We start from the raw sequence: 26,309 nt of genomic DNA, 5'->3' as shown, positions 1-26,309 counted from the left end.
CTTAGTCATCCTTTTGAAGAAGAAGTAGGTGTACCTTTAGGTGTAGGTGCCCACGATTTGGATTATGTAGAAGCTCAGGAAAATGACGGTATAGAAGAAGAAAATAAAGTAGATACGGTTAATTTAGAAGAAGATGATAAAAATATTGGTGAGACACCCACAGTAGGAAATGCTAACGTTAGATCCAAATCGGTTAATCTCCCTCTCCGTCCTCCCCGTACCCCAAGAGCTCATAAACCAACTAGTATTGCATGGCAATTTTTTGAACGTATATCAGATATTGAGGTGCAATGCAATATTTGTCAACAAATATATAAGCATAAAAGAGGAGGCAAGCAAGGGGGTACGGGTACGTTAGTGAGACATATAAGTGATAATCACGAAAGAGAGTTAAATATTGCACGAGGTGGTGCAGATGTTGGTGGGCCAACGCAAACTAGAATGGGGGGAAGGGGCCGTGTTAGCACGGGCCCAACTTGGTGTCGGTAAAGAAGAATTAGTTGCAATGCATAAATGCATGAAACAAACTATTTACTTATTTGTCAAAAAATCAAGTTTTACAAGGCATTTCTCTAGTTCTGGTATCGATCAAGTCCATATGTTCTTCCTCCCATAAGACTATTTTGAAGCATCACAATCTGCAATCACACCCTACAAAGACCAGGTATATTATATCCTTAAGATTAGTTCCCCTTGTTCCATGGCTGCCACACACAATTCAGGAGACAACAGGGACAAAATATGGCAAATAATTATCAAAATTTCACAATCTTAAGCAAAACAGCGTACAAAACTCATGATATCAGTTAGACAGAAATCAATTAAGTGATGCATTCTATAAGAACAAAGGAATATGGACTCTAGTTTCTCAAAATTATTCCAACATCAAACTTTGACAGCGTTGAGTGAATGATGCTCAAGATATCAACTTATTCATGTGATTGAATGTGCTCAACCATTTTCTTCGGCTAAGCATGACCTCTCACATAGGAACGACAACGTCACATGGCTTTGTCAAACCAGATATAGAGTAATTCTCCAATAAGGCTACCATCATTTTTGGCTTTAGTGAATATTAGATAAAGGAAATAACATGTGTACTTATTTGTCCTTTCTTCTCAATAAATTTCTCAGAAAATTGGCATTCTGACGAGAAAGGTAGAACAAGCGTTTCTAATAAACACTCAGCTTAAAAGAGAAGTTCTCAAAGCATAATGGTTATGTTACCTAATAATTGATAATTGTTACAAGAGTATCATTTATGTGACTTATGAATTTACTTGTTTTTTATTTCTCTTTAGACACAATATTTGAGGATTTCATTGCCTTTATAACCCTTGCTATTTATAATCCTTCTTCTCAATAGCTCTCAATAGCTTGCTATTTATAATCCTTCTTCTCAATAGCTTTTTTTTATGATTTCATAGCCTCCAGCTACCCTCATAGACTTGGTGCTGAAAGAAACATTCCGCGTCAATATTCTCACGTAGACAAAGGGCGAGCTGAGAGAGAGCAGGAAAATGGTAGTTTGATGAAATTTATAAGAACTTTTATCCAAACAAAATAACTACTTAATCATAAAATCCATTTCAATATTTGATACTTATTAGCTATTTTAATTATTTTATCTAGACAGGCTAATATTCTATAGAAGAATAAAAAGATCACTCAATACATATAGTTTAAGTGAGCACCAGCACCATTCCAATCGCCTAACAGTAACCATGAAAAAACATGACGTAAATGCAAAGCTTCACTCGAGAGTAATCAGCATGTGTCAAGTACTATTAAACTATCAATGAGCAGATCAACCAACATCTGAACTAACAGTAAGAAGATATGTAGCAGAAAGCTCACAGGAATAGGTTTCGAGTCAAATGAAACGACAACTCCAGCAGCCTTAGCAATCCTCTGTTAAAAACCAATACAAATGAGCAAGTGTAACAATCAAACTCCACTTTAGAGTTAGATTGAAGATTGAAATGCTAAAAGTTTATAATAGTCAGGTATATTGTACCTCGAGAATGTAACAGGCAAAGATCTCAACTTCAAAATGTACTGAATTTTATTATTTATATGAATATGCTGTACATAATCATCTAGTGACGCTTTGCTTCTTGGAAAATGCTAGGTGCAAATAACTCTACTTGGGAGTGTGGTATACCAAGGTTATTTTATATATCCAGAAAAGGGTTATCTTCAGCGCTCACCATTCCTCGTACAGGACAAGTAGATCGGCATACAGAAAGGAAGGAAAACAGGTACCTTTCCCATTAATTAAAACACTATCTGGTTTGCCCAGATCTTTTCCAACAAAAAGGGTGCTCCTCAAAGACTACATCCAACAACAACCAACGGTATGCATTACACACTAAGCTATACAATTTTAATTTTAAACCATACACTCGTTGCATCATTGCGTAAAGACTAATCTTGTGATTTCTGGTGTACCAATTATCAATCATAATAGTAACATGACCATCTGAAAAATTAAAAGGGATTGGAATCTCATCCCTATTGTTAATTGTAATTCCTCCAAAACCACCCGATGGCCTCTGAAAATTGAGTGAAGTGAAATAAAAGAGACTTTCAATTTGGTCCTTGACCTGAAATTGTTAAGTTCAGCTCCATCTTGGAGGGACGAGTTAAATGTTGGCATCAATAGATTCTACTGCATTAATTCCTACAGAAAAGAATGATACCTTATTTTATGGAGATAAAGTCACCTCCAAAAGACATAAAGTCATCGACAAAGTTTTTCCCATGCGACATGTTTTTTTCCCGAATAATGACTTCTTTTCTTGTGGCATTCCTTTATCATGGAAAAATGCCGACTTATAGCCCTCAAAGGAGGAGGGTATAGGGAGAAACATTACATGTGAACCAAAAAAGTTATATAATCAAATCTATACACACAAAATTTTGGAACCAAACAGTCCTAATCCAATACCGCCGCTTGAGATTTTGGCTTTGTCATATTGCTTGATTTATTGATTATTTTCCTAGGTGTAGAAGATGATGCCAACCACCTTCCATCTTCCCATATGGATATGATATTTTCATATCACAGAAAAGGTACACATATAAACATTATCATCTTGGTAAGGTGAATGTCTACAATGCCCTTGCTATAAATTTTTTTCACATGAAGCACACATGTCGAAACCACTGTTTCTATAATATTATAATTATAATTATAAAATAAAAATAAAAAGAAACATAAAGGATAAATGGACGATGAATGTGTGTATGTATACATTCAGCAAAAACTTCCAATTTAAGACTCAGATATTATAACTAAGGCAAAAAGAAACAACACATCCGTCATGGCTGCAGACCATACTGGTTGCTAAGTTCAGCCCACCTGAGTGTAATCCTCATGATTCGAGACTAATATCAACCACAAAGTTCAATTACATGATTTTTTTTCTTCTGGGAGTTGTGATGTTCTTCAAAGCCCCGTCAAAGATTTCAATTAAAGAATATAAGCAAAGGTTCAAGCATTGAAAATTGCCTCTGGTACAATAGAATAGACCCATGTGGTCAAACTTTTCCCGAAACCTGTGCACAACAGGAGCTTTATTGCAGCGGGCATACCTTAGGCAAGCTAAAGTATTTCATTCAAAGTTCGACTCACCTTATTTTGTGGTAGAGATTTTCTAGTTACTTTTGAAGAGCCCGTCTCTTTCACCCTTGATATTCAATGACTCAATTATAGCATCAAGTTGTTAAGAAGGAACAGTTGAACGTCATTACAAAATAAGAGAAGACAATAAGAGAAAATGTGTTCTAATATCTATACCAAGAGTAATACCCCCACCAGATGGAATCTAAACTCCCAATAAATACTCTTCCGTAACCAGAAGAAAACCAATTTAGTGAGTATTATTCTATTTTCTATTCAAGATATTCTCTCTATAACACATCTTTGAAAAATATAAGTAAAAGAACATTTATGTTGAGTCACAATTTGCACTATGCAACTAGGAAATCATTTCAATAGACATCCAGGCAAGGAAACTTCAGTATATACACATTTCTGTTTAACATAAAACAACTTACTTGTGTGTCAAAGAAAGAGAACCAGAAATCTAGAGAGAGAGAGGAGACAGAACTCACCATTTGCTTCTCACTCCCATTTTCAATTAGCGAAATTAAGAGACCCATACCTGCAGTTTTCAATACCGTAAAATAGTTCAAATCCTGAATTTTGCACTACATGCAAAAAAGAAATCCAAAAAATTAGTCAGCACAATGAGGTCAAGAAAAAAATCCCAATAACGACTGATGAATATTGATGTTCCGACATTTGAACGAATATTTTTCACCTTTTACAAGGGATAATTGTATGTTTTTAAGCAACTATTGAAGTATTTGATGTTGGGTTTTACTTGTTCTCAGGAAATTGACTCAGAAGTAGGAATAACTTGGAAAAGTAAAAACTAATTTCATGTAACGGAACGTCACCTTGTCGACAGACCGTTATCTCAACCGTCAACCTTGGGAAGAATATTTCATACACTTGAAGTCAGCAACGGTCCAACTGACGAAACGTCGGGCTTGTGATGGGTCATCGTTGTGGCCGTCAAGCTAAAGTGGAATCTGAGACATCAAGGCCTCCACTGACGGACCATCAGTCTTGCGACGGACTATCCCTTTGACCGTTAGCCTTAAACAGAAACCATGGACTTTACGATCCTAGAGACAGGCCGTCAGGTTTGCTACGGATTGTCACTTTATCCATCAACCGATGATGCAGTAGCTTTTATTTGAATTTTAAATTCACTTTCTGAGAGTCTATAAATACCCAGCTTAGGGTTAGATTACGCATCTTTTGGCTATTGAAAACAATTGTAACATAGAATTCACTGAGAAACAAGTTGACAATTTGGGATTTCATTTTATTCACCATCAATCTAAGATTTGGAACAGTCTCTTGTATTTTTGTAAGTATTTCTGAATTGTTTATGAAATATACAATGGAATTTCTTTCTTTAAGTATGTATGGCTAAAACTCCATAACTAGGGTTATGGGAGCCTTGGTATGATTCATTGTTAGGGTTATGGAAATGATTAAATTTTGTAGATTAATTTAATTGCATAACCTTCTATTTAGTTTAATGATTCTTCTTGGTTGCAATCTCAAAAGATGTGCCCATAAACACCACGTGTTTGAGTAGAAAAGTTGGTGTTAGAAAAAGAGAAGAGTCACAAGAAAATTAGAGTAATTAACCTTTGGTTTTATGGTTGATGTTGCGTTTGAGTACTGGGTATGAAAAAATCCTTGGTAGGGAGCTCTTCCCCTCGAATGGGGACCTACGCGGCGTGAATCCAGATTAGTCGGACTCCAATGCAGGTACAGGACACCAGATGAGAATTTTTTTTTTTAATGGTTGATGCCCTAACAAGATCAACTTCATGAGGATTTATTTGATTAATCAAATTCACTCTTTAAGTTCGAAAGAATTAAAGTTTAACCATCATTTAGGGTTGAGAAACAATTAGATGGACTTTATTGCATAATTAGCCTTGCAATTGGATTAGTTAAATAGTGATTTGAAATAACCCACAACCCTTATAGTTGAAACACCTTGGTGATCATAATCCTTGTTTACTGTCACTCATTGATTTTAATTTAGCAAATTATACTACTTAAAAAAGGTGAGAACCGACCACGAAAACCGATCACATGTGGTCAGTTTTTTCCAATTTTCGATCACAAAACTGATCAAAATGTGTGGTTGGTAAAGTAGTGGTAGTTTTTTAAAAACCGACCACAAGTGATAGATTTTTTTAAATATATATCTATATCTATATCTATATATATATATATATATATATATATATATTTTTAAAAAAAATTCATTATTATTTTATTAAAATTGGAAAAAATAATTTTAGGAAAAAAATCGACCACAAGTGGTCGGTTTTTTATTAAATTAATTAATTAATTTTAATATTAAACCGTGGTCGATTTTTTATTAAATTAATTAATTTATTTATTAAAAAACCAACCACAAGTAGTCAGTTTTTATTAAATTAATTAATTAAATTTAATATAAAATCGACCACTTGTGGTCGATTTTTCTGGAAATTTTAAAAAAATAAAAATTAAAACTCAAATACAGCATGCAACAACAACAATGCAATACAACAATAACCAAATCAAATACAGCAGCAACAACAACCAAAAACCAAATGTAAATACTTTCAAAAGTTTACGACACATACAAAAGTGAGCATGAAAAAAACTACAACAATAGTTTCAAACAACAAAATGTCTAAATTCAAAGTACAACACATACAAAAATCAAAAAACTAAAAGTTATCATCATCGAATTCGTCCTCGTCTTCCATATCATCATCCGTGTTGAAATCATCCAGGGGGCCTAGACCTTTTGCAATCCAAATTGCATCATCAGGACACGGAGGAATAACCCCCGCAGTCTGAATGAAAGAGCTGAATTGTTGCTGCTGCATCTTGATTTGTGATGTTGTTTCCTTCTCCGTCTTCTTCTGCCTCTCTCTCTATTCAAAAAACCTCTCTCTATTCAGCAAGCTCTTGAGTGAGTTGAGAAATCATATTTTATAGTTTTTCAATGGTTTCTCTATCAACTAAAGAGCGTATACAGCGCCGGATAAACACCTAATATTATCGTCAAAAAATTTTGTGTGGTGTCCATAGAAATGGCCTCTATTTTCAGGACCCATAGCTTTTGTCCATAACTCCTCCTCTAAATATTGGGGTATTGGGTCACCCTGACTTTTAGGAGGCTGACTACTACGATACTCACCAACAAGACGCGTATATTCGTCCTATATTCAAAGTAAAGTTAATAATAAAAGTCAAAAAATATTAAAGTAGTTATAATTGAATAATACCAACTTTGAGAAAAAGATTCATAAATTCAAAATTTGTTTCTTACGTGGACAACTTTTGCACGAGCTTCAACCCAGACATCTTCATTAGTCGGGTTCTTTCTCTTTTTCAGATGAGTCTCCTCAAATAGCTCATCAGTTGGTATTTGTCTACCCTTTTCTTTTTCCTGCATATGAAAAAATTATCAATGTTCAAATAATAAAAAAAATTTAAATAGAAACAACCAATTTAAACTGTAAAAGTTACATACCATTTTTTCTAGCACAACAAGACTACTTCTGGCACCCTCAGTATGTAGGGAGCCACTCTTGGATGATGCCCGGGCTTTCTTTCCTTTTTTCCTCAACAATTGGTAATCTTCGCTACTCCAATGGCGAAGATACTGTTGCCATGCGGCTTCAAAAATCTACTTAGGTTTTACCAATTTGGTTCAGGCATAATCCAAGAGACCGTTAAATCTGACTCTATATCTTATGAAAAAGTCCCTCTTTATAAGAAATGTATTTGCATCATCCCACCAGTAAAATTTGTACAACGAAAATATAACATTCAATCTTTTGTTCTAACAAAGTGTTAATAAGAAGTCGATAAGTTAAATGCTTACCTTAAATTCTTCAAACATTCTTTTCCTGTCAATTTCTGAAACATTTTGCCAGCTAGTCCAGTAGCCGCTAAAGTGCCGAAAAATGTATATTCGCGTCTTTTGTCTAACTTCAGCATCCGGCCTAAACCTACAATACAAGATCAAACAGTAATTTCATATAGCATAATAACATAGTAATGAAAAATGAATAATGTTATTATATTTAGAAATCTTACCCTCTCGCAAATGGAATAAGATAAATCCTCCCAGAATCATCTTTGTCTCCTAGCTACCTAGTAAGTGATGGTGGATACACTAGTGTGGGAGGATATGAAGCACCATATGGAGTGCCTCCAAGCTGAAGATCCGACAACCCAATAGATCCAGCAAAATCTCTGCGAAGCTGCGTGACTGCTGCAAGAGGGTATCAGTGATGGTAGATGTCTGGATGGGCCAGCGGCCGTCCTATAGTACTGTGCTGGCAGTGGCATAGTCATAGTAGCAAAATGAGTCAGTGTAGACCCATGAAGTATCACCACATGCGTAGGAGTAGGTATCGAATCCTCGAACGACCTAGAATATGAGGGTCGTGCTGTCGCATCAGCAAATCAACTCTCAGATATATGAATACCTGTCGGTCGTCTATAAGGCGGAGGTTGTCTTTTCTTTTTTGGTTTCATAGTATCAACTTTTCCCTTAACCATGTCACCTCTGTTTGAAATCTAAATTATGTTAAGTTAACAAGTAGTTAGTTCCTACAAAATGAATATATAATAAAACATTCCAAGTAACTAATTTCAAGTTACTAATTCACATTTCAAATCGCTCCAACAACACGAGATATAGACAAGTATATTTTTATTACTATATAAATCATGAAAAAGTGAAAACAACAATCTTAAACAGTATATTACATATTAGTCTTAAACAAAAAAATAAAGGTAAATATATAGTACAAAGCATAAAGACATCAATACATAATAAATACAACCTACACAACTAATCTTCCTCTTCTAAAGACTCTCCACTAAACCATTCACCCTCTTTGGAGGTTTCCTCATCTCCTACCCACTCAGCCTCTTCTTCCATAATATTAGCTTCTTCAAATATATTTTCTGGGTAATTCAAACCGTCCACTAATTCAACGTCTACTAGCTGGTGATCAATCTGCATTTCATTTTGATACGCAGTCTCCAGCACATTCTCAACTTCCACCTAGCCTATAGGATTTGTTTGATTACAGCCCACCAATCAAACTTGTCATTGCGCAACGGATAAGGAGCATAATACACTTATTTAGCATTTGTGCTAGAATAATTGGATCGTAAATAGGATATGACTTATTGTGCTTCACTTCAATGATGTTATGCTCCTTATGTACTCTTGTGCCTCTTGTGCTTGGATCAAACTACTTACATCAAAAGAGGACAATTTTTTTATTGGAAAACCAGCATACTCCATTTCTAAGATCTCATGTATGATGCCAAAGTAATCAACATCATCATCACCCTTAACCCAAAAACCACTTTTATTTATTTTCCTTATTCTGGAGTATTGTTCGGTGGAAAATTTAAATCCATTTACTTTGTATTGGGACATTGCATTAGATTCAACTGGACCCAAAAAAATATCTCTCATGAGTTGATCATATGTGGCTGCATCTGGTGAATGGTGTACCTAAAAATATTATACATATATATATTTTAGTTGAGGAATGTGTAAATGTTTAAACTTTGTAGAAATATTAATACACTTACGAACTTCATTTTTAAACCATGTTGCAAAGGATGCATACACTTGATTTTTGTGGAATTTAATCTCAAATGAACTGAACATCCAACATGCAAAACACAATTAGTTTCTTTAAGGGAATGAGTAAACAAATAAGATATGTTAAAATTTTAATCTCTTTACTTCAGAAAGGGCTCAATTTCTAGGTAATTCAGCAAGACATACAAAGTTGTTGATTTGCGCTCTGTGGGAGTGAGCCGACGAGGTATGGTCTTTTTAGCCTTAAAACCAGATTGATTGAAAATTGATATTGGTTGCAAATGAGGCTCATTCGCATTGTCCTGAAGATGATTCGGTCATTTTTTTGAACAAGAAACTTCATCACGAAAGTAGTATGAACAAAACTAAGAACTTTCTCTTACAAGGTTTGCCTCAACTATAGAGCCTTCCACCCTATGTTTGTTTTTGGGACCCCTTTTCAATTTTCCAATTTCCCTGTACAATCTTAAGGTTAGATGTTTACTATATTTAAAAAAGATATGTATGAATTTAAATATGTTGCAAATGCTTACCGTTCGAATGGATACATCTACCTAGTTTGAACTGGACTGCCTAGCCAAGCTTCATGCACAAGGTGAATGGGATGATATTCCATCACATTGAAGTATGATGGTGGGAAAATCTTCTCCAGCTTGTTGGTGATAACAACAATATTACTTTCCATTCGCGCCAGATTTTCTTCTTTTAATGTGGTAGCACATAAGTCTTTGAAGAACAAACTGATCTCTGTTATTAGTTTCCATATGTTTTCAGGTAAACCAATAAAAGCAATTGGAAGTAATTGTTCCATGAAAACATGACAATCATGGCTTTTCATTCCATGCAAGATTCCTTGTGCCATATCAACCCTTTTTTCCAAATTTGAGGCATATCCATCGGGCATCTTCAAACTTTGAAACCACTCACATATTTGATGCTTTTAGTCCAACTTGAACGTAAAACTAGACTTGGTCATAAGAACATTGCCATTGGGCCCCTTCTGTAAGTGTAATTCGTTGCGTTTATAATATTCTGGTAAGTCAAGTCTGGCCTTAGGATTATCCTTTGTTTTGCCGGTGACATCCATAACTATGTTGAACAAGTTGTCAAAATAGTTCTTCTCAGTATGCATGACATCAACATTATGTGTAAGTAAATTATCTAGCCAATATTCTAACTCTCAAAATATACTTTGCTTAGTCCAGTTATGCAAAAAACCATATCCATCAAGCCTGTACAATCGTTCCTCACTGGCTTTAGGAAAATCCTAAACTATCTCCCAGACGTCATAACCAGATAGCCTTGGAGGTGGACCATCATATTCCCTTTTATTCCTTCTGAATGCATTTTTTTAGTCTCCTAAATTCATGATCAGGTGGCAAGAAACAACAATGACAATTAAACCCTGAATTTTTCCTGCCATGTCTCAATGTGAAAGATTTTATTTTTTCTATGCAGTATGGACAAGCCAGCTTTCCAACTATCATCCACCCAGACAACATTCCATAAGCAGGAAAATCATTAATAGTCCACATTATATATGCACGTAGATTGAAATTCTGTTTAAGTGAGATGTCCTAAGTTTCAACCCCCTCATGCCATAAAATTTGAAGTTCATCGATCAAAGGTTGTAAGTAAACATCTATTCTACCTTTTGGATTACGCATGCCAGGAATAACACAATTCGGAAATATATAGGGACTAGTCATCAGCATTTCAGGAGAAAGATTATAAGGGGTGATAAATACAGGCCAACATGAATATGATACAGCACCAACTGAAAAAGGAGAGAAGTCATCCGCACATAATCCCAAATGAATATTTCGTGTCTCAGCTGCAAAATCTAGATAAGCTGCATCAAAATGCTTCCAAGCCTCTCCATCAGATGGATGACACATAACACCAGTGGGCCTTCTATTTTCACTGTGCCATCTCATATGAGGAGTTGAGCTGTTTGAAGCATACAACCTCTGTAACCTTGGTATTAGAGGTAAATAATGCATCGCCTTAATAGCAATTTGATTTCCAGTAGAACCACTCTTATATCGAGGGTGCTGACAAAACTTACAGGACTCTAGGTTAGCATCTTCCTTAAAGTATAACATGCAACCATTTTCACAACAATCAATTCTAACTGAGGAGAGACCTAACTTTGATACCAATCTTTTTGTCTTATAGAAAGAATCGAAAACCTCCAAGCCGGGTCAACTAACTCTTTAATTGGGTCTATCATTGAGTCAATTCCTCCTTCAGCAATATTCCAGTCAAACTTAATACTTAATAATCTAACAACAATAGAAAAATGAGAGTGCGAACACCCGTCAAACAAAGAATGACTAGCAGCATGCAATTGTTCATAGAATTTGCCCACTTTGCTATTAGGAACATCTTCGATATTTTTTCTAAAGTCGCCCCCGTGTTCCATCCAAAAAGTATCGTGCACAATTTCTGTTATCCTAGTATCTTGATATTCATTATGCGCTGTAGACCTACTACTTTCTCCAACAACAAAGTTATTTTGAGCAACATCACCATGAATACCATGCAATCTTAAAAAGTCCTCATGAAACCCCTTTCTATAAAGATGTTCCTTTACTACTTCTTCACTTACAAGATTTATACCATCACATCTAACATAAGGACAATGAATAACCTCAAAAAATGTCCAAACATCAAGTGTCTTAGCATGTTCAACAAATCTTTTGACACCTTCAAAAAATTCCTCCCTAATACTCATTCTGTTATCATTGTTCCGTAGATATATCCAGCTATAATCAGGTTTCATCTATGCAATCAATCAGATTTAACTAATTAGATCAAGTCACAAAAATTCAATCAAGTCACCTTAATCATTTTCAAGGTACTAATTCACCGACAAAAGCACATTCGAAACAAAAAATATCCCTTTTAAAGTTCCTACACTTAACCATTTTCAAGACAACCAAGTCACATTCTAAACAAAAAAATCATCTATACATTCCCTACACTAAACCATTTTCAACTAATAAATTCACCAACCAAGTCATATTCTAAACAAAAACTTAATCATTTTCAAGTAACTAAGTCACCAACCAAGACACATTCTAAACAAAAAAATCATCTATAAATTCCCTACACTAAACCATTTTCAGCTAACAAAGTCACCATCCAAGTCACATTCTAAACCAAAAAATCATCTTTAAAGTTCCTACACTTAACAATTTTCGACTAATAAAGTCACCAACCAAACCACATTCTAAACAAAAAAAATCATCTTTAAAATTCCTACACTTAACCATTTTCAACTAACAAAATCACCAACCAAGTCACATTCTAAACAAAAAAATCATCTTTAAAGTTCCTACACTTACCATTTTCAACTAACAAAGTCACCAACCAAACCACATTCTAAACAAAAAATTCATCAATAAATTCCCTACACTTAACCATTTTCAACCAAAAAATTCACCAACCAAGTCACATTCTAAACAAAAAAATCATCTTTAAATTCCCTATACTTAACCATTTTCAAGTAACTAAGTCACCAACCAAGTCACATTCTAAACAAAAAAATCATCTTTAAGGTTTCTACAGTTAACCATTTTCAACTAACAAAGTCACCAACCAAACCACATTCTAAACAAAAAATTCATCTATAAATTCCTTACACTTAACTATTTTCAACCAGCAAAGTCACCAACCAAGTCACATTCTAAACAAAAAAATCATCTTTAAATTCCCTACACTTAACCATTTTTAAGTAACTAAGTCACCAAACAAGTCACATTCTAAACAAAAAAATCATCTATAAATTCCCTACACTTAATCATTTTCAACTAACAAAGTCACCAACTAAGTCACATTCTAAACAAAAAATTCATCTTTAAATTTCCTACACTTAACCATTTTCAACCAACTAAGTCATCAACCAAGTCACATTCTAAACAAAAAAATCCTCTATAAATTTCCTACACTAAACCATTTTCAATTAACAAAGTCACCAACCAAGTCAGATTCTAAACAAAAAATTCATCTTTAAATTCCCTACTCTTAATCATTTTTAACCAACCAAGTCACCAACCAAGTGACATTCTAAACAAAAAATCATCTTTAAATTCCACACACTTAACCATTTTCTAGTAACTAAATCACCAACCAAGTCACATTCTAAACGAAAAAATCATCTATAAATTCCCTACACTAAACCATTTTCAACTAACAAAGTCACAGACCAAGTCACATTCTAAATAAAAAAAATCCATCTTTAAAGTTCCTACACTTAACCATTTTCAACTAACAAAGTCACCAACCGAACCATATTCTAAACAAAAAATCACCTTTAAATTCCCTACACTTAATCATTTTCAACTAACAAAGTCACCAACCAAGTAACATTCTAAACAAAAAATCACCTTTAAAGTCCCCACACTTAACCATTTTCAAGTAACTAAGTCACCAAATTTGCATACCAAATGATATGAGAGCAAGTTCACAATACAAGAAACAAGCAATAACAAGACCAATAATATGTCAACAACAATGCTAGTGAATCGCACAAGGCCACAAATGGCTTCACTAGACTTCAATATGAACAATAACAAGAAGATAACAACAATGCTAGTGAATCGAACATGGCGACACACGGCTTCACTAGACTTCAATATGAAAAATAACAAGACTTCATTATAACAAATTATAGAAAAGTCAACTTATCCTTGCTTGGCCTAAATTAAAGTGAAAGAGACAAGCAGTCACCGGAAAAATAGCAAAGCAATCCTTTTCCTGAATTCGAATTTTGTCAAACGGTAACATCAAATTCCAAGCAACCCATTAGGCAAGTAGAATTAAAAAATCTTGATCATTATGCAAAATAACAAATATCTTGCAATCGTGGTTTGGTTAGTTTGTCGATCATATCTTTCAATCTGCCGCCCATTTACTCCCTTCGTTTTGTAAGATTAATCACGATCTGTTTACTCGTCTTTGTTCCGAAGATAGATATGTGGAAGCTTGAAATGTTTATTTAAACTTAATCTTTTGCATCGCCTTACCTGATGGAAGATTAAGTCAGTGTTCATCTCGAATTGTTTTTTTACGTCATTTTGTTATATTCAAGATTAAGACCATCTGCGCTCGTCTTTGTTTTAATTCCACTTATCTGGTTGAATAGAAAGCAGTCGTTTAAACATTTTCGTGGATGGCCTAAAGTATGGTTATGTTGAATTATGTTGTTCCTGTTTTTTCCAAAATCAGTAAGGTTCATTCTCTTGCTCGGTGTTTGTTTGGCACAGGTTATACGTGCGTCATAGGTACTATCTTCAGTATGTGGTAATGCCTTTGATATTTATTAATTTTTAATGAATATATATTAGCGATAGTCCTCTCCCCTTCCCCGTTTCACGTCTTTGTTTCGGGCTATCACGATTATCTTAATAGGAAAGCACGTTTTGAGACTAAAGTTTACTTTGCTTAATTTAAACCTTCTTGTGATGTCAAAATGTAACGTTCATGTCAACCTTCTTGTCATGTCAAAAATGTAATGTTCATTGCATATATTACCACCTTTATTAGCTTGAAAGGTACTTGGTTTGCGTTACTTCCAAAACATGCTGCATGTATATATATAAAAATGCATCAGCACCTATGAATATGTCATTTACAAAGCTAAACATAATTTTTTTTTTTAAAAGGTATAAATGCATCTCGTGGTTGCTTGTCTCTCGCTTAAGTTTCAACATATACCTTACTGTGGTTTCAATCGGTTTGGTTTCTGGAGCGTTTAAGTAACAAGAAAGAATGTTAGCCTATTTGTAGCTCCTACTTCACGTCCTTCACCCACATGCATATCTTTTCCTTTCATCTCGGCACATGTTTCGTTAATTGAAGTATTTGTGTAGATTGTCATCTTAAAAGGGTGTCATATAACTCCTTACAGATTTGGAAAATATAATCTTTTTGATTTAGAAGGGGATTGCATTTTGAAAAGTGATTGAACCGTGTTGGAAATTTGATGGACTTGGAAATTATTATTATTATTTTTTAAAGAGATGTATTACATTTTCTTCTATATTGTGCGCATTAAGAAGTTATTTGTTCAGCGTTGTCCATCTCATCTTTGGATATAATGTTTTAATATGAGACTTGATTTGATTCTTTTAAGTTGAAATATCTTTTTTTAATGAACTTCGGGAGCAAACAATCTTGGAGTCTTAAGGCTAGACTCTCATAGCCGCATGGAGTCTCAGAACGAGATCAACATTATCTTTCATCCGAGAAAGGAGTTATACTCCATAATCTTAAGTCAAACCCGCCAATAGTCTAGTGCCCTTTCCTCTTCCAAGTTTCATTTCTTATTTGTATACGCCTATAATTATTTGCATCGAAACTTTTTATTACACATTAATGTTGGAATTTATATCTTGTTTGCATATGTTTGGACTAGTACAAGTTTTATTATTATGGTAGCAAATGTGGCCGTCTTTTTTTTTAACCTTTAGATATCGACTTTAGCTTAATCACTAGATTTAGAAGTAATTTATAGCATCTAAAAAAATTAAAATTTGATAGGTAGAAGACATCCTTTTGAATAGTTGGTCGAGTTGTTAGAATATTTTAATGATTTAATATAGAATAACGAGAATATTTTAATGATTTAATATAGAATAACGATTTTATCTTTAGAATCAAAGTTAGTCTTAAGTAATTAGTAATATTGATTTAATTAAACATAGGTTTTGGTGGTAGGAAAATTTATTACCATTAAACTTGATAGTCGGCTTTATCTATGTTGGATATAGTAATTAATTTTGTTTCAAATAAAAGATGGCAACTATGCCAATTTGATTTCACGAGGCATTCATAGGAATTTTAATGGCAAAAAAAAAAAACTTATTTTTGTAAATTGTTTGTCTTTCTTGATAAAAATAAAATCTCAAGTCGCTAGTAGATTTAAGCAGTTATATATCCTCAAAGCTATCTTTCAATAATCTATTTTGTATGGTGTGGTTAATTTTATACTTACATTTATTTTATAAAATTGATAAAGGAAGGACAAAAGATTATTTATAGAATTAAAATGCGCAACTCTTATAACACGACTAATCTTTTGTTTAAACTACTAGTTAGGAACCTTTGTAAATTTTTTCTATAAAATGATTTAAAATGACTTCCTTTTAACAACAATGAAGTTTGCGTCATTTTTAAGGACTTTAAAGGCTCTCTTTACTTATTTTTGCAAATGAGTGGATTTTTAATATTTTAAATCTTTGTCTTATAAATGATTAATATAGATTATTTTAAAATAAGATATATAATGCCTCACTTATGTCTTTCTTAATTTAATATCGATTGCTTTATCTAACCTAAGTTTGGCTGGTTAATCGTAGCTAGCGGATTTTTTATGATGTCTAATTCCTTCCCTTTAAGATAATTAGAACCCTTACTTAGAATCGCTAGTTAAGTAGATCCTAAAATAAAGTCTTAATATATTTTAATCACTTAGCTTAGGATAGGTATCCTAATTCACCGTAGAATTAATTAGGTGGTGACTTCCTTTAATTTAATCAAAGGTTTCCAATATGTTGTACACTATTTTGACCTCGTATTAAAATGAGGTATAACATCTTGGCGACTTCACTGGAAAATTATTAGGTTCTTAACCATAACAAACTTAGGTTAATAATTAAGTCTTTATATTTTGTTTTTTGTTTCACACTAATTGTCTTGTTTTATCATGTTTTCATGGCATAAATTATTTATTTGCTATAGTTTTGTATAAATTACTTACTTGTTTACTGCTTTATAAATTGACATTCCGTTCATATTTCCTCCACTTTGAAAAATTAACACTCACACACGTTGTACACGCGGATTGTACATTGTACTTTCCCAAAATTCTTTTAAATCACCAATTTTAGAGAGTGGGCGCATACGTGGAGTGAGTGAGAGTTTTACTATCGTGGGACCACGTGCCTTCTCATATAGGAAATCCAAGTTCGTGTTTACCCAAATCTTAGAAAAACTTAAGATGGAGCGTTGCCACCCTTGATTTCGACCATGCATGCATAAGCCGTAGGTGGTTTAACCCATGGTGTCATTCCAAGAATTTATGAAACGCCTTTATGTCAAAAGGGTTCACAACCCGATGACGATCTTCATATTATATGCAAAGATAATGATAAATTGATCCAAGTTAAAATTTGACAAAATTAAGTTTCGAAAGCATTTGCTTATGTTGTCTTCTTATAGGTTGCTAGAATGAATAACTTGCCTAATTTTGCCAACAACTAAATGGTTGTGTGTATGCCACTTAATCTAGGGATATGGTGGGAGAACATCCAGATGGAGCATAGGTTTGAGATTAGGAGAACTTTGGATTTCTTGACATCATTGATTTACATCCCTTCTGACAGACATATAGTCAAAGCATTGCTCAAATTCTGAGATCCCACTAGAGTCGTGTTTAAATTCAAGGATTTTGAATTAACCCCCACAATTGAAGAAATTGGTGGATTTACCGATTTTAAGTATCAAGGACGGGGTATGATCTTACCTCATAAACAGTCAGGAAAGAAATTCTTGCATCTTCTTGGGCTCAGAAACAACCCCAAGCTTGCCTGTTTGGATCGTGAATGGATTTCTCTTGATTACTTGTATGAAAGATTGGTTGCAAGGATGGTCACGAGGTCTTTAGCATGGAATTCTCCTGTTCTACTGAGAGTTGGAGAAAGAAATGTCCTATAGGTTTTGCCATTGCTTTACTAGGTATTCTAGTCTTTTCTTTGAAGCATGGAAGGATTGACACTTGCCTTAGTTCCGTGGTTCGAGATCTTTTTCGTGGGGTTGAAAATGTTGAGGTTACACCGATTTCGATGATTGTAGCAGAAATAATAAGAGCATTGGCCAAATATGCCAGAGGAAGAAGGTTCTTTGAAGGTTGCAATCTCTTTCTTCAGATTTGGGCTATAAAATATTTCTATAGACGTAACGCCATGGTCGACATACTCTTTATAAGACCTAACAAGATCTACTCTCATCTATAAAGGATGGCAAAATTTGTAGCTTCTGTGGGTACAAATAATTGGTATGCGTACATAAGGGTGGTCACTGGCAATCAAATCCAATGAAAGTACCCATGGTTTTCACCTCACGTTGCCGTCATCAGGGGTCGTATGACATACTATATTGAACTTATTAGCTTGGAAGGTCTTTAACCATATGTTTCCTCACGAGTGCTTCAGCAATTTGGACATTATCAAGTCATTCCACTTCATTCTGATATGACCAAATTTGAGGTTTATTTTGGGCCACGCTTTGAGATTCATAGAGCAATGGAGTTACTTCAAAAATGGAGAAATCTGATGACAATAGATGTTCTTAACGAGCAAGCTTACTTTACTCCAGAGTATTATGTGTGGTTATTAGCAACTATGGAGGATGCAGGCTTTATCCATCAAGGACAAGCCATTGGGTATGAAGATCTTAAAGAAACAGAATGGGCACATGGAATCCTGATCAACCTCTTTGTCATCCTACCTGAAATGTGGGAACAAGTCATTTCCGGATCTTTGGCACCCTTTGGAGCATGAGGATTTACTTTAGTGCCTAGAATTTCTCTTATCATGTACTTTCTTTATGTTTTGGCTAGGATTTTCATTTTATTATCATGTGCTCTTTTTATGTTTTTGAAATCAGTGTAATGGTCTAATGATGATATTCAAATGAAGTGGTTTGTTTCTCATTTTCTAACTCCAAACTCGAGCAATGTCATTAATTAAAGCTTGGATCAATTTTCATAATCTCAATTGCTTGACGCATAGGTCCACCTCTTTGCACAAAAGAGGTCCCGTGCATAATAGGATGTGTCTTGATTATTGAAGTTTTCTTTTTTATGTGCTTTGTTTGCAACATGAAATATGCTTTCTTTTCCAATGTTGTTTGCTTAATTGTGAGTTATTTATGCAAAATTATTCTCTCATACTGATATATTTCTATCTTTTAAAGGTTTTTCTTTCTTTTAATTTATTCCCTCCAATGGTTGATTTGTGTTAACTACGAACTGTCTAATCACCCATACTTTACGTTATCAAAAGCACGAGAAAACACCAATATGACTATTTTAGGTACACCCGACGGCTTAGGACTTGTCACCGTCGCAAGAAGTGAACCCAAGACTTTGAGGGAGAGGGATGCAACCCTTCATAATGAACATATAGCTCATATGATGCAACAAATGGCTAACATGCAAAGTGAAAGTGATTGACTTTGAAACCTCACTAAGATGTCCATTAGAATGAATACTCCACTTCATAAACATGGAACAAATACCATTATTCCATCTTCTTTTCCTCCTGTTTATTCTCCTGCCTTCCAACGCTTCCCACCAAATCCATCAGTCCACCAAAACAACCCTATTCCTACCAAATATCCTGCTAACCCACAAGAAAATAACCCGCAACAAGTCAAATCACAACAAACAAACCCATTACCCTTTACTACTCCATATGTTCCTCAAGCTCCTCTTAACTAAACTCCATTTACCCAAGATCCACACACCCAAAATATCCCACTTGCACAAACTACCCCAGTCATCCAAAACTACCAAACGGCCCCATATATATAGGTGGCACATGTTGCAATTCCTAACACGCACTATGTGCCATAAGTACATATAGTGGGAGCTCAACCTTTTACTATCCTGATGCCAACCACCTAAGAATTTGATCCTTATGAAGAGATGGAAAGAGAGGCAAGGTCCAAAGTAGACGAAAGTGTAGCAAATGAGATTCGTAGTTTAAAAGAAGCATTCAAAGCCATCCAACAATAGAAAGGATGTGAAGGACTTGAGTATGAAGATTTATGTGTTCATCCAAATGTTGAGTTACCGGTAGGGTATAAGGTACCAAAATTGGATATGTTTGATGGAAGAGGGAATAATTGAGCTCATTTCAGGTTGTATTGTGACAAGCTAGTGGGAGTAGGGAAGAATGAGGACATTAGAATGAAGTTGTTCATAAGGAGTTTGATGAGAGAATCTCTAGATTGGTACACGAACCAAAACCCATAAAAATGGTGTAGTTGGAATGCCTTGGCACAAGAATTTATGGATAGGTTCAGGTTTAACACTGAAGTCATCCCAGATCGATTCCACTTGATGAAGATGGAGAAAAAATCGATAGAGTCCTTCAAAGAATATGCCATGCGGTGGAGAGCAGACGCCGTGAAAGTTCAACCTCCTATGGCGGAAAGTGAGATGACTTCTCTTTTTATGCAGTCTCAAAAAGATGCGACGTATTATGACAAGTTGATAAGCGTAGCTGCACAGAAGTTCTCTGAGGTTGTTAGGATAGGAGAATTTGTTGACGAAGGTATCAAGATGGGGAGAATCACTAATCTGGCAGCTTTACAAGCGACAAGTAAGGCAATGCATTCTGATCCAACTGGGGGAGTGAATAAAAAGAAAAAGGATGGAGTTTCCGCTGGCATGACCATTCAGGAAACAAGACCCAACCAAATGCTAACATTCCAAAATCCACCACCTCAACCTTTTTACTATTCTCAAACTCCTCTTCCATATTGCCAACCTTTACATACCTCGTATCCAATTTATGCCACCCAACTAATATATTGCCCATCTCGAGCAACAACGTATCAAAACCCACCACAATATCAACCTACCTATCCTCCTTAAACCCACTACCAACCATAAAATCATCCTCCAAGTTCACCTAGACCTCATTCGAATTATGAAAAAAGGCTAGCCAAAACCTATACACCTCTAGACGAACCCTTATCCCAACTGTATGAAAGATGAGAACTGCAGGAGCATTCCAACTGATCCAAGGTAGAATTCCTAATCCCTTTCCTGGATGGTATGATAGGACAAAGCATTGTTCTTACCATTCAGGGGTTGATGGGCATAACACTGAGAATTTCCTTACTCTCAAGGATAAGATTGAGGCATTAATCAAAGGAGTTATTCAGCTCAAAGGATCTCTCCCAATGTGAACAACAATTCCTTCCCAAATCATGGGGGTGCCCATGTGAACATGATTACCATTGATGAAGAATATAGTTTTGAAGGAACTATTGTATCAATCGGTAATAAAGAAAAGTGGAAACATCAACTTTAGTCACACCTATAATTACAGTCCAGATCGTGCCCCAATTGAAATAGTAGTTGTTGTTCCCAAACCTAAGATCACAGCGTTATTTGCTCAAACACCTTCAAATCCTAAGGCAGTTCCTTGGAATTACTCAACTGATGCAAGGGACCAAGGAAAAGGAAAATTGGTTGTAGAAGATGCTGCTGGGGAAATGACAAGATCTGGGAGTTGTTATGCCCCTGAAGGAGTTGTGCAAAGAGTGCCTAATAAAAAGAATAGTCAAAAAAAAAGTTATGACAGAGGCTGAGGTAGAGGATTTCTAGAGGAAGATGCCGACTAAGGAGTATTCCATTGTGGAGCAGCTAAATAAAACAAACTCCTACCCAAATCTCATTATAGTCATTATTGATGAATTGTACAACTCATAGGAGCACTCTGGTAAAGGTGTTGAATGAAGCTTATCTGCCAACTAAGATAACTAGCGAGAATCTTCTAGCTTTGGTTGTAACGCCCCAAGAGTACACCCTGGGCGTCACACGGTGCTTACAGTCCTGAGGGACCACAAGATAACCCATGAGCGGGTACCGGCTATTAGCATAGGATAACATAATCATAGATGCGGAAGAATACTGACATGCTATAAGGTTTTAATAACTGAATCAAAACTAAAATATGAATCTATAGAAATAACTGACTGAATCTGATAAAATACTAATAAACTGGATAACTAACTATAATGTCTGAATACTGAATAACTGACTTTAATGTCTGATAAGTCTCTTAAAATGAATGACTATGAGTTGATGGAACAGGCCCCAACTAACTACTAAACTGGGACATAATAAATTAAGTTTTTCCTCAAAGTATGAGCACTCACCACTACTACTGCTAAGGATATGATAAGTCTGATCAAGAGCTGAGAACTGAGCATCAGAACCTATGATATAATACATCATAGCTCAAAAGAAAATATATACGATCAGTACTTTGAATGTACTGGTATGCTAAATGAGGTAGACTGATATGTATAGTTTCATGAACAAAACTAATAATTAACTGAATATGCATATAAAGCATGGAGTACTAAATAGACAGTATGAAATCTGTCGGTACTGGGAATATGTGGAAATCTTTAAAGACTAATACGCATGAAAATTTGTAAATACTGAAGATACGTGAAAGCCTGTAGATACTGAGGATTCTTGACCAAGCATATAGCATGAACTGAGTAAAACCTGTAAACTAAAATACTGAATTAACTGATATCTATATGCTTTGGTCAAACAACACTAAGACTGAATAACTAAACTGGAACTGTAACTAAGACAGTATCTAAGACTGTGGGAGCTATCATCTAACCGATATGCCCAAATCTGAGCTAATCAGGGTCCAACTTGTTACCTCAGTTGGAAGGGTGTTAATACCGTGCCCCAAGTACTAATGTGGGCTGGGTGGATCCACTAAACTAATATATTGTTCAAAGGACTAAGGGTGTCAAGCCTGAACTAATGGGTGACTACTTATATCGTACGTTGGCTATGTAGTTCTGAAGTATAGGGACTGCTACTAATGAATCTACCTATCTGGCGGGGAAGCCGCCATCCCTACACTCGCTCGGTGCTAACTCCTACTCCCAACTGAATGACACTGAAATACTAGACTATCCTGAGTTTAACTGACTGATATTTGAATATTCTGATAATGCTCATAGTATGTTCTGAAGATTATTCTGTAATGCACTGAGACTAGACCAAATAAACATCTATGGTTTTCGGGTATTAAATACCCCCAGGACTCAAAACAATAATAGAAAAATAGCACTGAAGCTTAAGGAACATAGCATGAACGCTTTCATAAAATATTTACTCTTGTAGGCATTTTATCAAACACTTGTTGTTCGTAGCTTAGTCAAATCATGGGAATACTATGGAACTTTTATAAATAACATGAATTTAACATGAAAAGCACAAAATCATGGTTTACTTCAATAAATGATAACATTAAAACATGGAGAATCGAATAACAACAATAATTTCATTGAAACATGGTATAAAATCATAGTTCATGGAGATTCATGGGTGAAATCATAATTTAAAACATAATAACTTGGAAAGATTATAACTTTGTAATTAAACTGGGATACTTAGACTCCATGGGAGGAAGGGACCCATGGATGAACATTTAACATACCTTAAATGATGAATTTCTTGAAGTTCTTGGTGAATTATTGAGGATTGGCCTTGAATTTGAGAGCTAGGGTTTGTATTTTAGAGAGAAATCTCTTGAATTTTGGGGGAAAATTAAGTGAATAATGAACTTAAAATATTTGTAAGGATTAAATATCACACCTGGGCGGATTAAAATAATGGAAAATGAATGTTTTAACCCTGGGCATCACTTTTAATTTTTATCGATTTTTTCTGAAAAATACCACTGGCGCAACGCGGCGCTATCGCGTCGTGTCACTGGAATTGGACAACTGGGAAAATGAACAGTGACGTGATGCGGTGTAATCACAGTTCCACCTTGGTTGCAACCTGAAAGCTCATTGCGACGCGGTGCTATCGCGCTTCAACACTGGAAAATAATAAATGCCAATTTGGCCTATGGCATGACGCGCCAGGATCGCGAACCCGCACTGGAATTTGAAAAATGTGAAATTGTCCTACTCCGCAATGTGCTAGGGGTTAAAATGATGGGCTTAACGAATGAAACTTAAAATCACCATAACTTCTTACCCGATTATCGAATTTGGGCGAATTTTTTAACATTAGAAAGCTAATTCAATTTCCTACGCAATGGCAACTCTAAACTAAAAAATAATGAGTGTTTCAAAAATTTATATATGAATACTCATGTATTGAGACTTAAATTATGATAGGGAAATATGGGGTATTACAATATCTCTCCTTTGGGATCATTCGTCCTCGAATGAGACTGGTTAAGCTGAGGGAAAATTGATGGACTGAGCTTACATACTGAACATGCATATCTGATAGTGGAATGCATAACTGAACTGACTCATGAATGCACAAATGACATGAACATGATATTCAACTGAAACTGAGCATGATAGAGAGAAATCTCAAAAAGATTAATACCTTAAGCCGAACTTGAATTCGCGGAGAAAAGATGAAGGTACTTGGTCCACATATCTGCTTCTGCTTCCCAAGTAGCTCCCTCAACGGAATGATTCCACCAAAGAAATTTAACCAATGGAATTTCTTTGTTCCTTAGTCTACGAACTTGATAATCAAGAATGTTGAATGGAACTTCCTCAAAGGAAAGACTGGTTTGAATATCTACACTTTCTAAGGGAACAACTACAGTTGTATCACCAATACACTTCTTCAACAATGAGACATGGAACACTGGGTGTATTGAGGCTAGATCTGAAGGCAACTCAAGCTCGTAAACTACCTTTCCAAAATGACTAAGAACTCAGAAGGGACCGACATATCGGGGACTGAGTTTCCCTTTCCTACTAAATCTCTTCACTCCCTTCATGGGAGAGATTTTTAAGTACACAAAATCACTGACCTCAAACTCGAGATCCTTTTTCCTCACATCTATATATGATTTCTGTTGGCTCTGGGCAGCCCTAAGCCTTTCTCTGATCAATTAAACCTTCTCTAACTCATCAAATACCAAGTCAGGCCCCACTACTGCAGCCTCACCTACTTCAAACTAATCAATTGGAGATCTACATAGAGAGCCTCAAATGGAGCCATACGAATACTGGAATGATAGTTGTTATTATATGTAAATTCAATCAAAGGCAAGTGGTCATCCCAACTACCTTTAAAATCAACTACGCATGCTCTCAACATATCTTCAAGAGTCTGAATGGTCTATTCTACTTGCTGTCTGTCTGAGGGTGGAAGGCTGTACTAGGTGGACTTAGGTACCAAGAACCTTTTGGAATGCTTTCTAAAAGTAAGAGGTAAATTGGGTACCTCTATCTGAGATGATAGATAAGGGAACACCGTGCAAGCGGACTAACTCTCTGAGATAGAGTTTGGCATAATCCTTGGCTGAATAAAATTTATGGACTGGTAATAAATGAGCTGATTTGGTCATCCTGTCTATGAAAACCCAAATAGAATCAAGTCGATGACGAGTATGAGGAAAACCCATCACAAAGTCCATGTTAACTTCCTCCAATTTCTAAGTGGGAATACTGAACTCCTGCATGAACCCACTAGGCTTCTGGTGCTCAATCTTAACTTGCTGGAATATAAAGCACTTAGCCACAAACTCTGCAATATCTCTCTTTATCCCACTCTACTAATAGATCTCCCATAAATTGCAGTACATCTTAGTAACCCCAGGATGAATAGAGTAACGCGCACCATGCGCCTCTGTAAGAATTCATTATCTCAAATCATCTACACCAGGCACGCATAATCTACCCTAACAATGCAAAACACCATCTCCCCATTGGGAGAAAACCTCTACTTTCTAATCTTTGACTGATTCTTTCAACTTAACTAGACTGGGATCTCTATCTTGTTTTTCCTTTACCTCGATAAATAGAAATTATTCTGAGCTACTCTGCACCCATACACTACCTTCTGCTGAATTGAGTAAGCGAACTCCTAGTCGGGCAAGCTGATGAACTTCCTAAGCTAACTTCTTCTTACCATCATCAATATGAGAGACACTATCCATAAACAACCTACTGAGAGTATCAGCCATTACATTGGCTTTGCCCGAATGATACAAAACACTCATGTCATAATCTTTCAATAACTCTAACCACCTTCTCTGATGCTAATTTAAATCTTTCTGAAAGAACACATACTGCAGGCTCTTATGGTCAGTGAACACATCAACGTGCACCCCATACAAGTAAAGTCTCCAAATATTTAAGGCGAATACTACTGCTGCTAACTCAAGATCATGAGTCGGATAATTCTTCTCATGGAGTTTAAGTTGTCTAGAGGTATAGGCTATGACATTACCTCTATGCATGAGTACATAACCTAAACCT

At 35.3% G+C, this 26,309-nt stretch overlaps 1 long non-coding RNA gene across 1 annotated transcript; it reads right to left on the bottom strand.

Moving 5' to 3' along the window:
- Window positions 1–417: 417 nt before the first annotated feature.
- LOC107849951 lies at window positions 418–5,045 on the bottom strand. The gene is made up of 4 exons (XR_007048232.1): window positions 4,468–5,045; window positions 4,120–4,169; window positions 1,858–1,911; window positions 418–651 (listed from the first exon to the last, which is right to left on the bottom strand). It is a non-coding gene; the product is annotated as an uncharacterized LOC107849951 (long non-coding RNA).
- Window positions 5,046–26,309: the final 21,264 nt, after the last annotated feature.

The sequence above is a fragment of the Capsicum annuum genome, chromosome 12, assembly GCF_002878395.1.
Source record: "Capsicum annuum cultivar UCD-10X-F1 chromosome 12, UCD10Xv1.1, whole genome shotgun sequence".
In the NCBI taxonomy this organism is placed as follows: domain Eukaryota; kingdom Viridiplantae; phylum Streptophyta; class Magnoliopsida; order Solanales; family Solanaceae; genus Capsicum; species Capsicum annuum.
The sequence above is the reverse complement of the archived record's forward strand: the minus strand, read 5'-3'. Positions and strand labels throughout refer to the sequence as shown.